At 31.8% G+C, this 14,709-nt stretch overlaps 1 long non-coding RNA gene across 1 annotated transcript; it reads left to right on the top strand.

Moving 5' to 3' along the window:
• Nucleotides 1-7,633: 7,633 nt before the first annotated feature.
• Nucleotides 7,634-14,709, top strand: LOC143078469 (uncharacterized). Its single transcript, XR_012979236.1, has 3 exons — nt 7,634-7,757; nt 9,104-9,287; nt 14,688-14,709. It is a non-coding gene; the product is annotated as an uncharacterized LOC143078469 (long non-coding RNA).

The following is a 14,709-nucleotide window of genomic DNA, read 5'->3' as shown; positions in this document are numbered from 1 at the left end:
GTCAATGATTTGGCTTCTTTTGAGAGTTTTCTCATTGACAATCATACCACAGCTTCTTATCTTAATATTATTTATATGTCATACATTGCTTATAATACATAAATTTCGGGTCTAGAAAAAATGTTTAGAAATACTGAAATTATGAGAATTTTATTCAGATATATAAAAATCCTCCAAATAAGGCCTGTGATAAAAACACCATTTTCTACATAAGTAAATTAAATACATGTATAAAGTCAGGAATATGTCAGTTGTAATCCATTCGTGTCATGTGTTTGAGCCTTTTGATTTTGTCATTGATAATGGACTTTCTGTTTTGAATTTTACTCAGAGTTCATTTTTTTTGGTGATTTTACTTTTTACGGAACGCTATGACGTTAAGACAATAACAATCAAAACCAAGGAGTAAACAAAGACTCACAAAATCAAAGGACATTTAAGTAAAAACTCATATATAACAAAATCGAAATTTAAAGGCGTATTTCCCAACATATTGTTTGAATTTTCAGATTTCCATAACTTGAAACTTAAACGAACAAAATGAAGATAAAAAAGAAACACAATAGACAACGAAATAATTAGCAAGCTTAACATCTCACTTGTATAAAAGTCGCAATAAATTATATTTAATATAATGACAACAATATGTGAAAAAAACAGGCATTATAGGTAACAATTTCAAAAAAGGGGTGCAGCAGTCGAGAGAGTGTTAATATATTAATCATTTACCATAGCACAATACAATGACGGGATGTAAAAGAACAGAGCTTCGTCATATGTAAAAAAGACACAGACAAAAAAAAAACATGAAAGACAAGAACACAAACATTATACCATAGAACAATAACATAATGACGGGGTGTATAAGCACAGAGCCACGTCAAATGGATATCATGTTTATTTTTATGTTGTATGTTTTATCTGGTTTTCCTCCTTCTTTCCTGTTAACTGTCATTGGTTTTATAGTTTAACATGTTGCATTTACTTTCTATGGTCCAAGGACACAGTTATCGTCCTCTGGGTTTCGTTGTCTGTCTACGAATATAGTCCCTAGTGTAAACAGTGTATAACTTGCATGTTTTATTTGATACACTTTTCCAATTTATTTCTTGATATTAAATGCATGAAATATGAAGTAGGGGATGCATTTACATGATAAAAAAATTTGGGTGCTGAATCTTTATGTTAAGTAGTGATTTGGTCCAGTTCAAAAAGGTCAAATTTTATCACGTCTGAAGCTGTCAAACTGAATTTTACACCCACTTAACACAGAATTGTCAATATTTTGAGTTAGAGCTGGTAGAAGTTTCTATAATTTTGATATTATTTGTCTCACTGGTAGTACACTACACTGTAAAAATATTTTTAAGAAAGAGCAGGTGCGATTTTTTTAATTTGAATTTATTGTCTAAAAGAAATGCACTACGAAATAACTGTGTTTCTCGGGCCATATCAAGTAAAATATTCAATAGTTGTACTTAACAAACTAAAAACTCATCATTGAAATATTTAAACAACATGAAAACAATATAAATTAAGTCAGCATATACATTCTACATAGATAATTATGATAATATGATTGCAAAAACAAATGTTCCTCGGAATTCATTAATTTTGTGATTTTACCTTTTATATAGACAAGGAAAATAAATTAAGCAAGGAACCGTTCTAACAAACTCAGAATTTATTTCACCAGGTATAATATAGGAACACATTTCTCAAACTTAGAACGTATTTCATCAAGTAAATTGTGGAACTTATTTCAAAGAGATTAAAAAAAATATATGAAAATTATCTAAGAAAAGAGTTCTATTAGAATACATTTCCTGTGATATTTAATCCAGTGGAATTTTCTACATAGTAATAAATTTTCGCTCACAATAGCCATAGCTATACCCCATTCTGTCATCAAAAGAACGACACAAATACTAAGCGCCATTTAGAAGCCATATGTTTTCAATCTATGTATGACCAGTATAAAACTGTGGCTTTTATCTACCACGAAATAAAAAATCTGTAAAATAGAAATATCAGAAGGCAATCAAGATTTGGCATACATTAAATTTACTTTGGCCAATCTCAATTTTGGTTGAAGTGTAAACAATGTACTGAATTTACATATAGATCGAAAAAACAATTGTTAGGTCGTCAGTAAAAAAAAAAGTGTGAAAAAATGTTCAGAAAGGCAATCTTATTATGTTTGGAGGGAGCAGTCTTTCTTTAATTATTTTAGAAACGGGAATTTGAAAAGTACACATCTATATTTATAAGTTTAAAAGTGTAATATATATGTAGTAACGATTGGTATCAGTTACAGTCATTATTTGCGTCGTATATGTTTTCATCTAGCAATAAGTATATATTTACATGAACATGAATAATTCTAATTGTCGTTATGCATTACAAAGTCTTTTAATTTGGAATACTACATAGAACGGACTGGCACATACACAGTTAAAGTCCACCTATACTTATATATAAAAGGCTGTATTTACCAGGTAGGATGGGAATGTTTTTTAGTTCTTAATGTTTAACTTCAATATAAAAGTGTGTGTGTATATTGTATTTATTTATATTTATTTTATTTTTTATTTTTTGGGGGGGATGGGGATTTGGGGCTTAGGGGGTCTTTATCCCATAATTTTTAATCAACATCTATATTTAAAAAGACTCTTGCGATTTCTTTTAATATCAATACACGGAACATATTTTTACTTTATTTAACAGGTCATTATTCGAGGAGAAATGTCAAAATACATTTTATGCACCGCTACGACAGGAAAAACAATTGTTTATCTTAACAAATAAAACCCAAATAACATTTAGTTTTGCAGTTTCATAATCCGATATTATAATTATAATAAGTCCCAAACAAAAGCAGTAAATGAAGTCAAAATATGTTCGATCTGTGTCTTACACAAATTCGTAGACCCTATACATGCAGACAGTCGGTTGTTATAATGTAGGCCTTGTGTGAGTTTTGCGTACATGCAACTAGATTAAAACAAGGTATTTATTATGAAAACTTTTGGAAGTTTGCATATAAAAATAAAATTATTGTGATAATAATCAGAATAAGATTATTTTTGGCTCAGCGTTATGCTTAAGTCTTTTTCTTTATTATTATTAATTAAGTGAAAAAAAACATGCATACGAAATTGTTTAATATCTCACAGCGATATACTCTTGTAACCTATATTTTTCACCCCTTATTTTATCCAGTATATATTTACATTGTTTCATAGATAAAATTTATTCATTCAGTGTATGTTCACTTGTGTTAATATGTCTTTTGGTTGAGTTAAGCCATTCAAATGATATTTAATATTGTGTCTTTCTTTGTTGTGATGTTACACTAATTTTTCAGATAAAGGTGAAGGTTGGTACCTATTTGAACCCGCAGTATTTGTTTGCACCTGTCCTAAGTCAGGAATCTGATGTTCAGTAGTTTTTTTTTTTTTGTATAGATTAGACCGTTAGTTTTCCCGTTGAATGGTTTGACACTAGTCAATGTGGGGGACCTTTATAGCTTGGTGTTCGGTGTGAGCCAAGGCTTCGTATTGAAGACTTTACTTTGACCTTAAAAGGTTTACTTTTACAAATAGTCACTTGGATTGAGAGTTGTCTCATTGGCACTCATACCACATCTTCTTGTGGTTAGGGTTAGAGTTAGGATTAGAGTAAGGGTTAGGTTAGAGTTTACAATTTTTACGGTCGTATATCGGTATCACGTCAGCGTCGTCAGAAGACATATGGTTTCCGGATAATAACTTTAGTAAAAGTAAATTGAAATTGATAAAATTTAAATACAAGGTTTGAAATCACAAAATGAAGGTTGGAATTGATTTTTTGGGTTATTATCTGAACATTGTAGGTATGGAGGTAAAAAAAGCAACAACAAATGAAAGATTTTAACAACCTTGACCGGCTATACAGCCCTTGCACGGCCGGTCCAAAAAAGGGCCCCATCAGGCTATTTTGTATTTTCAAGACAATATCTTGTATGGATCTTTCTGCAATTAAACAAAAAGATTGTTAATCAATTTCAATTCTTTTTATTTCTTTGAGCACATAATGCTCATCAATACAAATGTAATATATATGCAAATACAATATATCATAAAAAAATACATAAAACATACATAACTGATAAATGAATACATCCGAGAAGAATTATGATCTATATTAAGTATTGGTAACTTATAACATGTCTGTTCTTCATTTAAATGCATGGGAAAGAAATTAACAAAGGTTACATATGTCTTTTACATTTTCTGTGTTCAACAACTGTATAAGCTTAAATGACGATTGACGCTTATAATAATATACTCCTAATTGCATTATAACAATCACACTGTAAAATGAAATGAAACTCTTCTTCTATTGTATTTAAAGTTCAGAGAGTTCATTTTCTTTCTGATCTATTAACACCGTGATATCGTCCTGTTTCAACAAATAATCGAAAGGGAAGGCTGGGATAGAGTTTGGGGTAATTGCCTTAAACGTTAAGGAATTAAAGGCCTAAAAGGGGACAAAAAACAACCATTTTTCTTGTTTCCAGACAATTACTAGTGTTTAAGTGTATGGATCTCTCTGAAATTGTACTGCTAGGTACCATACCATAAGGAAAGCTGGGATTGAGTTTGGTGTTAATTACAAAAAAAAGAGTGGTTAAATTTTTTTTTCATATATGATTTTATTTTTTTTCTTAAAATTTTCCTTTTTCACATTTATTATTTCTGATTAAGATATAAAATAAAAAAAATACTCAGTCTGATATGGCAGGAAATACATAAATCAAACATGGTGTGTAAATTATTATATGAAGTACTGTGCAATAGCAAGACATCTTTAATTGCAAAGTAGTGTGCTATATAACAGTAATGCGCAATAGCAAGAAATCTTCATCTGCACAGTATTGCACAATAGCAAGAAATCTTCAATTGCACAGTATTTCCAAATAAATAAAAATATCCAATTGCACAGTATTGCTCTATGACACAATACTGCCCAATATCCAGAAATCTTCAATAGCATAGTATTGTTCAAAAGCAAGATATATCAAATTGCACAGTATTAGTAAATAAAAATGAAATCTTCAATTAGCACAGTTTTGCACCATTTAACAGTAGTGCACAACAACAAGAACTGTTCAATTTAGAATTTATACAAATATTTGAACCCATCTAAAAACTTTCAGATCTTTTACCACATTTATTTTCTGTCAGAAACCTATATTATGTCCAAAGTTTTATCACAATCCAAATTCAGACAGTATCATTCTTATGTCCAAACTTGAACACACTGTTTAAGTTGCGACCTCTGCGGTCGTATAACGCTGCACTCGCCGAAGCATTTAATAACCTTTATTATTTCTAAAATATTAAAGAGGCCAAACATTGTATAACCTATGCCTAAGCCATTTATCTTAATCAATACAATATATTTACTATGCATAGATATTTATCTATTAGTAAATGAACATATTTCAACAAATATATAACAATATTATGAATCTATAGATCGTCGATTAAAACATTTACAAAACTACTTATGAATAACGGGACATAAAAAGATATCGCTATATTAAAATGCGATCCAATAAATTTAAGCCCCAGTACAATTTAACAAAAGAAAATAATTAGAAAGAAACTAGATTTAAAGTCAATGTATTTCAAAGGTTTATACAATTCGTCAAAGAAGGATGACGTTGACCCATTATTTTGTTTACACATTAATAGTTAAGCCACAAGGACGCGGTGTGTCAGTGTAAGATCACCCCGATCGCCAGAGCCAGAGGGTGATCTAACACTGACACACCAAGTCCGAGTTTACATCCCAGTTATTTAAGATAAGACTAGAAAACATTTACAATTCATAAAATCTAGTTTAGAACGCCATACAATCATTATAATAATATACTTTATATATTGCTATATAATGTATACCCTTTATGACCTCTGAACACAATGAGTAGATATCAAACAATGTCAACTCGCTCCACTTGCCAATCGGCTCACTATATCGCCACTTTACAAAAAATTGCCCCACTCTTGTTTACCGACTCGACCAACTTTTGAAAAAGTGTACCATCAAATTGAACAATCAATCTGACAACTCACTAATTAACGAAAAAGGTTAAAACCCCACTGAATAAATGTCAGCCAACTCGCCCCACTTATAAAAAGATCTTGCTTCTTTTGAGTATGTTAAAAAACTGTTAGTTCGTAACCAGTCGTCATGGTGTAGTGGTATGTGTTGTGGCTTGATATGCTAAATGTCTTGAGTTCGAATCCCACCATATACACTGGATTCTTTCTACGTGAATTTTGATTGATAGTCTTTTCCGTATAATTAATTATAAGTTTTATACTGGATTTCACATTCCCGCCAAAATGTTCCAAAACAAAGCAAAGCATGCATAACAAAGAAACTCAAACTGGGGTGTTCTGGTAGGGGTGATCTGGCTCAGATCTCAGATCACCCCTATTAGAACAAAGGAGCTGGGATGTAATGTAATTTAATATATTTATGTACGTGGCGGAAGAATTTTATCGTAGGATAATTCTATTAATATAACAATAGAATTATAACAGGTTTTATGAACCCGAGTGTATTTAAATACGGTGGACTCGATTTGAAATTATCGATAAGGGCGTTGACCATTCCCACGTACACACGTAGTTTTTGTTAGTTAAACCTGTATTGCCGTAGACTTACGTTGACAATGTCTGATATGGAGGAGGAAACCTTAGATTTAGCGAGTGAACAAGGTACGTCTACTAGAAATCCGCATGAAATGTCTAATGCAGACTTATTTTCGCTTCTCAAGACATATATGGATACTAGAATGTCGGGTATTGAAACATCTTTCACAGATACCACGCATACTTTGGAGAAAAAGGTTAAAAAGGCTGAAAAATCGTTCAAATTCAAGGGTCATCAGGTCCAGTACGAGCTGAACGTAGAAAAGGGTTGTTCTTACCCCAGGAGTAGATTACCTTAGCCGTATTTGGCACAACTTTTTGGAATTTTGGATCCTCAATGCTCTTCAACTTTGTATTGATTTGGCTTTTTAACTATTTTGATCTGAGCGTCACTGATGAGTCTTATGTAGACGAAACGCGCGTCTGGCGTATAAAATTATAATCCTGGTACTTTTGATAACTATTGTTCAGATATTTTTGTTAAAGACAGGCTTAAAAATTCTGTAAACTTTTGGAAAAGTATTAACGCTTCTAGTTTTATTGTTGATATTATTGAAAATGGTTACAAAATACATTTGTTAAAAGAGCCTAAAAATATGTATTCTAAAAATAATAAATCTGCGTTTTAGAGCATTTAGATTTTGTTTCAAGTGCAGTTAAAGAGCTTGTATTGGGCGGTTTAGTAAAACGTGTGTCAATTATGCCACACGTTGTTAACCCTTTAACTGTTTCAGTTAACGGTAAAGGTAAACACAATTTGATTTTAGATTTAAGACATGGAAATAAGTGATTGCAAACCAAGTCAAATTCGAAGATTGGAAAACTTTATCACAATATGTTACTTTGAATTGTTACGGATATGTCTTTGATTTGAAGTCGGGATATCACCACTTAAACACTTTTGAACAACATTAAAAGTATTTAGGGTTTTCGTGGAAAGGAGAATTTTATGTTTTTACTGTGTTGCCATTTGGTTTTAGTTCCAGCGGGTATATATTTACTAAAACTGTGAGACAATTGGTAAAGCACTGGCGTAAATCTAGCATAAAGGTAGCTGTTTATTTAGATGATGGCTTTGGCGTCGAAGTTAGTTATGAACTATGTGAAAAACACGCTCGAAGAATCAAAGCAGACTTGATTGCTTCTGGTTTTGTGCCAAACAAAGACAAGTGTGCATGGTTACCTTCACAGCATGTTGAGTGGTTAGGTTTTTCATGGAATTTAATTTCTTGCAAATTGCAAATTCCTCAAAGAAAAATAGATGATATATTGAATTTGGTAGTTTTTATACTAAATTCTAGTTACAGGGTAAAGGTACGACAGTTGGCCAAAATCTGTGGTAAGTTAATTGCTTTAACAACAGCAGTAGGTAATGTTACCCAGATCATGACAAAAAACATTTTTTTAGTTATTAATATAAGAGACTATTGGGATCAATATGTAAACATCGGCAAGTATCCTGATTGTATCAATGAGCTTATTTTCTGGAGATATAATTTGCCTTTATTAAAGGCAGTTGATCTGGTAAAGAACATTTCAAATTTTCATGTTTTCACAGACGCAAGCGATACGGGCGCTGCTGGTTTCATACAAAATTTAACAAAAATTTTGCACAAAATGTAGTTAGAAACTGAGCGAGGTAGGAGTTCTACTTGGCGAGAAGTAAAAGCAATTCAGTTATGTGTCAGTGCCTTTTCAAAACTCTTACAAAACAGTATCGTGACTTTTCACACAGATAACAAGAATGCTGTTAGCATCATAAATAAAGGTAGCAAAGTACAAGAGTTACAACAGTTGTCCTTAGAAATTTATAGGTGTTGTTTACTTGAAAACATTACATTACACATTATCTGGTTACCCAGAAAAGAGAACGAGCAGGCTGATTTATTAAGTCGGATTATAGATATTGATGACTGGGGTATTTTTCCAGAGTATTTTCAGTTTTTAGACGACCTCTGGGGTCCTCATACCTTCGACAGGTTTGCTAGTATGGACAATTACAAAGTAGACAAATTTAGTTCGTTGTACTGGAACCCTGGTTCCTCAGCAGTAGACGCTTTCTCGTGCCACTGGGCACAAGAAAACAATCTATTAGTACCACCTGTGTCTTTAGTTTGTAAGTGCATAAACCACTTGGTTAGATGCAAAGCAGAGGGAACACTGATAGTTCCGAGTCGGCCGTCGTCTCCCTACTGGCCATTAATTTTTGATGAAAATACAGAATACAGATCTTATGTGTTAGACGTGCTCGAATTTAACGAGGTAGACAGAATTTTAGTTTCTGGAAACAATTTAAATACTATTTTTGCAAACGGAAAATTCAAAGGTAGAATTTTAGCTGTTCGTTTGAAAGCTACTGATTGATATTTGTGATAACTTTTTATTATTTTTTGCAGATTTTACTTACTGGAGGTTCTCTATTCAGAGATGTTGGCTTACAGAAGCTGATTGATGTATATATTGTGTTACTTGACGATATTTTTGGGGCCACATGTTCTGTAGATACCACTGGGTATAGTTATGGTCACTGGACCTGTTTTTTCTGTTTGATGTATGCTGAGCAGTTACGCATATTTCAAGGTAACTATTTATTTAATTTATAATTATTTTACAGAAAATATTTTCAACGGGATTTTGGAAAAATGACACACAAGTAAAGCACACAGAACTTAAGATCTTGTTCAGAAAAATGAAGAATTCACTTATTGACTCTAAAGCCAGAAATACAACTGTTAAATATGCATACAGTTTTAAGCGTTTTGTAGTGTGGTCTGAAAAGTATACAGAAATTAAGTCTGTCCTTCCTGTCAACGATATTTATGTCAGTTTATATCTTCAATATCTAATGCAAAATGCTAAACACTACAGTACTATAGAAGCTGCATGTTACGCTATAAAGTGGGCTCACAGTTTAGCTGGGTTTGAAGACCCATGCGCCTCGGATATAGTTAAATGTATTGTGGAGGCATCTAAAAGAAAGCTTAATAGGCCTATTCAGAAAAAAAACCGATGAATGCAAACATCATGCTCAGTCTTTTTAGGAAATTTGGCGGTACAAATAGTTCGTTAAAAAATCTTAGATTATGTGTTTTCTGGCTTATTCAGGATTATTAAGGTACAGTGAGTTATGCCAGATTAGAGCTAAGAACATTACATTTGGAAACGATCATATTGATATCTATATTGAGAGTAGCAAAACCGATTGTTACAGAAAGGGAAAAAACGTTTTGATAGCTAAACTTGATCAAGCACACTGTCCTGTTAAAATTTTAAGTGATTATTTAGATAAAGCTAAAATAGACAGGTCCTCAGATGATTTTGTGTTCAGAGCTTTATCGTATTGTAAAATTACAAACAACTGTAAGCTGAGAAAAAAGAATATACAACTATCTTATACTAGGACTAGAGGGATTGTAAAATGGGCTCTATCGGAAATAGGTTTAAATGCAAGAATTTTTGGTACATATAGTTTTAGGGCAGGCGGTTGCTCAGCCGCTAGTAACGCTGGTGTCTCGGACAGATTATTAAAGATTCACGGAAGGTGGAAATCTGATATTGCGAAAGACAGTTACATAAGCGACAATTTGAAAAAAACGTTTATTAGTTTCAAAATCTTTAGGTTTATAAGATTTATTACTCCAATTTCTTTCTTTGTACAATCGAGAATGGTCATCGTGCCTGACAAGTTCTAAAACTAGTGTTTTAGTTATTTATATTATGAATGAGATAAGAAACAGATTGGGCCGAGGTATATAGAAATTATGTAGTCTAGAATAAATAATTTAAGTTCGTTTGAACGAAGAGAATTTATAAAATAACTATACATACTCACTGTGTATCATTGCCATCGGAAATTGGGAACGAACGGAGCGGAGAGAAATGAAAAAGTAAAAAAGGTAAGAATTAATTAAATTTAAATAATTTCTACTGGTGTAACGAGGGTAGCGCTTACAAAATGATTTTTTTAGTATACAATTCTTTAAATTATTTGGCCGATAAGTACACAATTTTGACAAGATTTTGTGTAATACCCAAAACTTGCCCTTAGTACCGCAAAATTTCGAGGTCGATCGTCGTCTGTAACCTTATTGGCAAGATAGATATTCGTCCGTTTTTCATTATTTTCCAGACACACTTTTTGATTATTATAGTTGGGCATCATATTTACTGTAATTTGTTGTCAAAAAGATTATTTTTTCTAAAGAATATAGACCATACAAAAGAAAGTCTAGGGTATGGCAACTTGCTAATTTTAAAAGATTTATTTGCTGTCCTTTTAAAGAAAATAAAGTATTTTTAAAAGTTCAAATATCTAATTATGCATTTGATAAAAATACGATTCGCTTGACAGCATTTAAGATGTATACAGAATATAAGGCTAGAACACAGTCCTATTACATCAATTGTGAATCAAAGGTTGCAACTTTCGGAAAGGCATGTCACTGTTTCACTGACGTTATATTTGTCTCTCACTGGTCAGGAACATGTATAATAGCGGCAGTCGAAGGTTGCTGTATGACATTTGTTCATTTATTTTGACAGATATTTGACATACATTTTTGACATAGCTGACGTTACAATTGTTATTAGCAGAATTTCTACTTATATAGCAATTATTTAATTGATTTATGCCAACGTGGCTTTCTTTGTCACTATTTTTAATTAGAAATCACCTACTATGGTTACTATCCGAAATAAGGTTAAAATGTTGTATAAGTAAATGTCCCATATATAATAGAGAGATCACTTTGACATTGGTGATAATAAACAATCTTTAAATGACCGGAGAACTGTTTGAATTATCCAACGGTATACATAGTGATTAACAAAATCATTATCTTTCTTATCTAAATAAAAATTTAAATAATAATTGTAACGTCAGTAATGTCAAAAATGTATGTCCAATATCTGTCACAATACATGACTTTGTCATAAATCAGACAACTTTGATACGGTATATGGGTTTTGTTCATTGTGAAGTGTGTATTGACCAATAGTTGGTCAAATCTATTTCATTTGGACTTTGTTGGATAGTCCTGTCATTGAAAATCATTCAACATCTCCTCATTCAATTAATGTTATTAGTCTTATTTGTAAGAGCGTTTACAGCCAATTTATGTCGAATAGAGGTATACGCAACGACGACACCTGAACGAAATTTACGGCATATAAACATATTTAGTGTATTTTGTATATTTGGAAGCCGGTAAAGCTTTAATATGAACAAATCATCGTTATTTGATACTATCTAAACAGTGAATAATTTACTCTTTAAATTAAAATATATTATTTTGTAATTCGCCGTACAATAAAAAAACAATGTTTTGGTCCATATACTTTACAAAACATCTTTTTGACAACAAATTTCAGTAAATATGTTGTCACATCATCTAAATCTAAAAACGTGTCTGGAAAACAATGAAAAACAGTTTAATACCTTGCCAATCGGGCGAGAAACGACGATCGAACTCGAAATTTTCCGGTACTAAGTGGCAAGTTGTGGAGTATAACACAAAATCTTGTCATTATGTTATACTTATCGGCCAAATAATTTAAACAGTTATATACCAGAAAATCATTTCTTAAGCTGTACCCTTGTCCCATCAGTATAAATGCTTTATGCTAAATGAATTCTTACCTTGTTTACTCTTTTCCATTTTTCTCTGCTTCGTTAGTACCCAATTTCCGGAGTCGATAATACACAGTGATACTTTGTTTGTTTTAATTGTAATTGTGTGTTGAACGATGAATTCTGTGTTGTATATATAAAAAAGAAAATGTAGTTTGATTGCAAATGAGACAACTACCCACAAGAGACCAAAATGACACAGACATAAACAACTATAGGTCACCGTACGGCCTTCAACAATGAGCAAAGCCCATACCGAAAAGTCAGCTATAAAAGGCCCCTATATGACAATGTTAAACAATACAAACGAGAAAACTAACGGCCTTATTTGTATAAAAAAAATGAACGAAAAACAAATATGTAACACATAAACAAACGACAACCACTGAATTACAGGCCCCTGACTTGGGACAGGCACATACATACATAAATTGGCGGGGTTAAACATGTTAGCGGGATGTCAACTCTCTTCCTAAACTGGGACAGTGGTATAACAGTACAACTTAAGAACGAACTATAAAAATCAGTCGAAAAAGGCTTGACTCATCAGATCGACAAACACACAAGTGGACGTGGCAGGGTACTTGTACATCACGACAACAAAAAGAAGCAAGGAACAGATCTGAAAGAACTCGCAGTTATCTGAAAACTAGTTCAAAGCCACTAACAACTTATACAAAAAAATCATGTATCTAATACTAAACTGTATGTTTATACAGTATTTGGCTGCTTAAGCTAAGATATATAATTACGTTAACCAATTATGTATGTTTGGGTTGCTCACCCAATTTATTAGTATTATTGAATTTCAAAAACTGTAATATAAGATGACATTATCAGCTATCTAGATTTAACCTATGCTTAAGAAAATGCATTTTAGGAAACCGGTAGTATTTATTCTGTCATAGCCGACAATACTAACATTTTCTAGATTGACCACTTTTTTTTATAATAAATACCTGGACAAAACAGTTATGTCTGTATAATGTGTTGTGTTAGTATTTATTTATTCTGTTTTAAAAATTGAAGTCAATTAGTATCATGACTAATTTTCAACGGAACTTGTTTGTGTTATCCACATGATCCATGCACACCATCATTTTACACCAATTTTTTTTTAATTTTGGAAGAGTTTTCGAATAATTCTCTAGAAAATATTTCAATGTATTTCAAAATTTATTTTGTTAATATACCATGAACACACACTGCAGTTATTAATAGATAAACGATAAATATATATTGTACCAATACTTCCAATCACAGCGCTATAAAGTAGAATCCCTACACCTGTCGTGGGTACACAAAAGGCCAACCTAGTGCTGACAAAATGTAAAACTGCTTTTAACAAATACGAATTATCATTTATAAACAGAAAGATTTGATTGTTTTCAATGCTCTAATTTTTTGCAATAACGAATAAGCGGCAACACATCTTTTACGATCCTTTTTACGAATATTAAAATGCAAAACATATAAAGTATTTTATGCATTAAAAAATTTCAAAAAAATCATGTGTGTTTACATTTTTATTACTCGATTTGTAATAGTAGTTTTAGCTATGAAAAGTCAGTGTACTTTTAAGACTGGATTTTTTTCTAGGATACTAATCGTAATGTTGAACTCTTTTGACATACAGTTTTATTTTTCCAATATTTGTTGTTATAGTTCAATAATTTAATGTTGGATGTTACGCGTCTGCTGATTGGCTGGCGTCGTTTTGTTTATCATATCATAGACACAATTTTGTCATGTTACCATGACGTAATCAACGTTTTTTTTTATGATTTTCGCCGGTTTAAAATGTAATTTTGAATTAAATTATAAGAAATAACTGTAATATTTTGTCAGTCTTGTCAAAATAACATAAAAATGTGGTGCACACTGTTAAATAACCCGCAACGCGCGTTATTCAGTGTTTATTTTTTCTGTCTATCTAGAAATAACATTAAAAATGTAGTGCACACTGAATAACGCGGTTGCGGTTATTTAACAGTGTGCACCACTTTTTTTATGTTATTTCGACTAGACTGACAAAATATTACAGTCATTCCTGAATCAAACTAGATTATTTACTGACGTTCAACTTGATTTCTGTCTTCCCGATAATATTTCCTTCACGTTCTCATATAAGATCATTCACAATTCAATGGCTATACTTGACGATCGTCACCTATTCTTTATGATTATTTTCCCCAATATACCGAATAACGGCCTTGTTTAAAATGAATGGTAAGGTGCAAAACATGTGTATTACAATTAGGACGGAAACAGTATTAACATAAATTGAATAGAAATTGACAATAATAACAGATACAAATATCGCAACATTAAGAATTATTTTTTGTTTGTAGACCGATCCTGTAATATTCTGTA

This window comes from Mytilus galloprovincialis, chromosome 6, assembly GCF_965363235.1.
Source record: "Mytilus galloprovincialis chromosome 6, xbMytGall1.hap1.1, whole genome shotgun sequence".
Classification (NCBI taxonomy): domain Eukaryota; kingdom Metazoa; phylum Mollusca; class Bivalvia; order Mytilida; family Mytilidae; genus Mytilus; species Mytilus galloprovincialis.
This window is presented reverse-complemented; position numbering and strand designations above follow the sequence as displayed.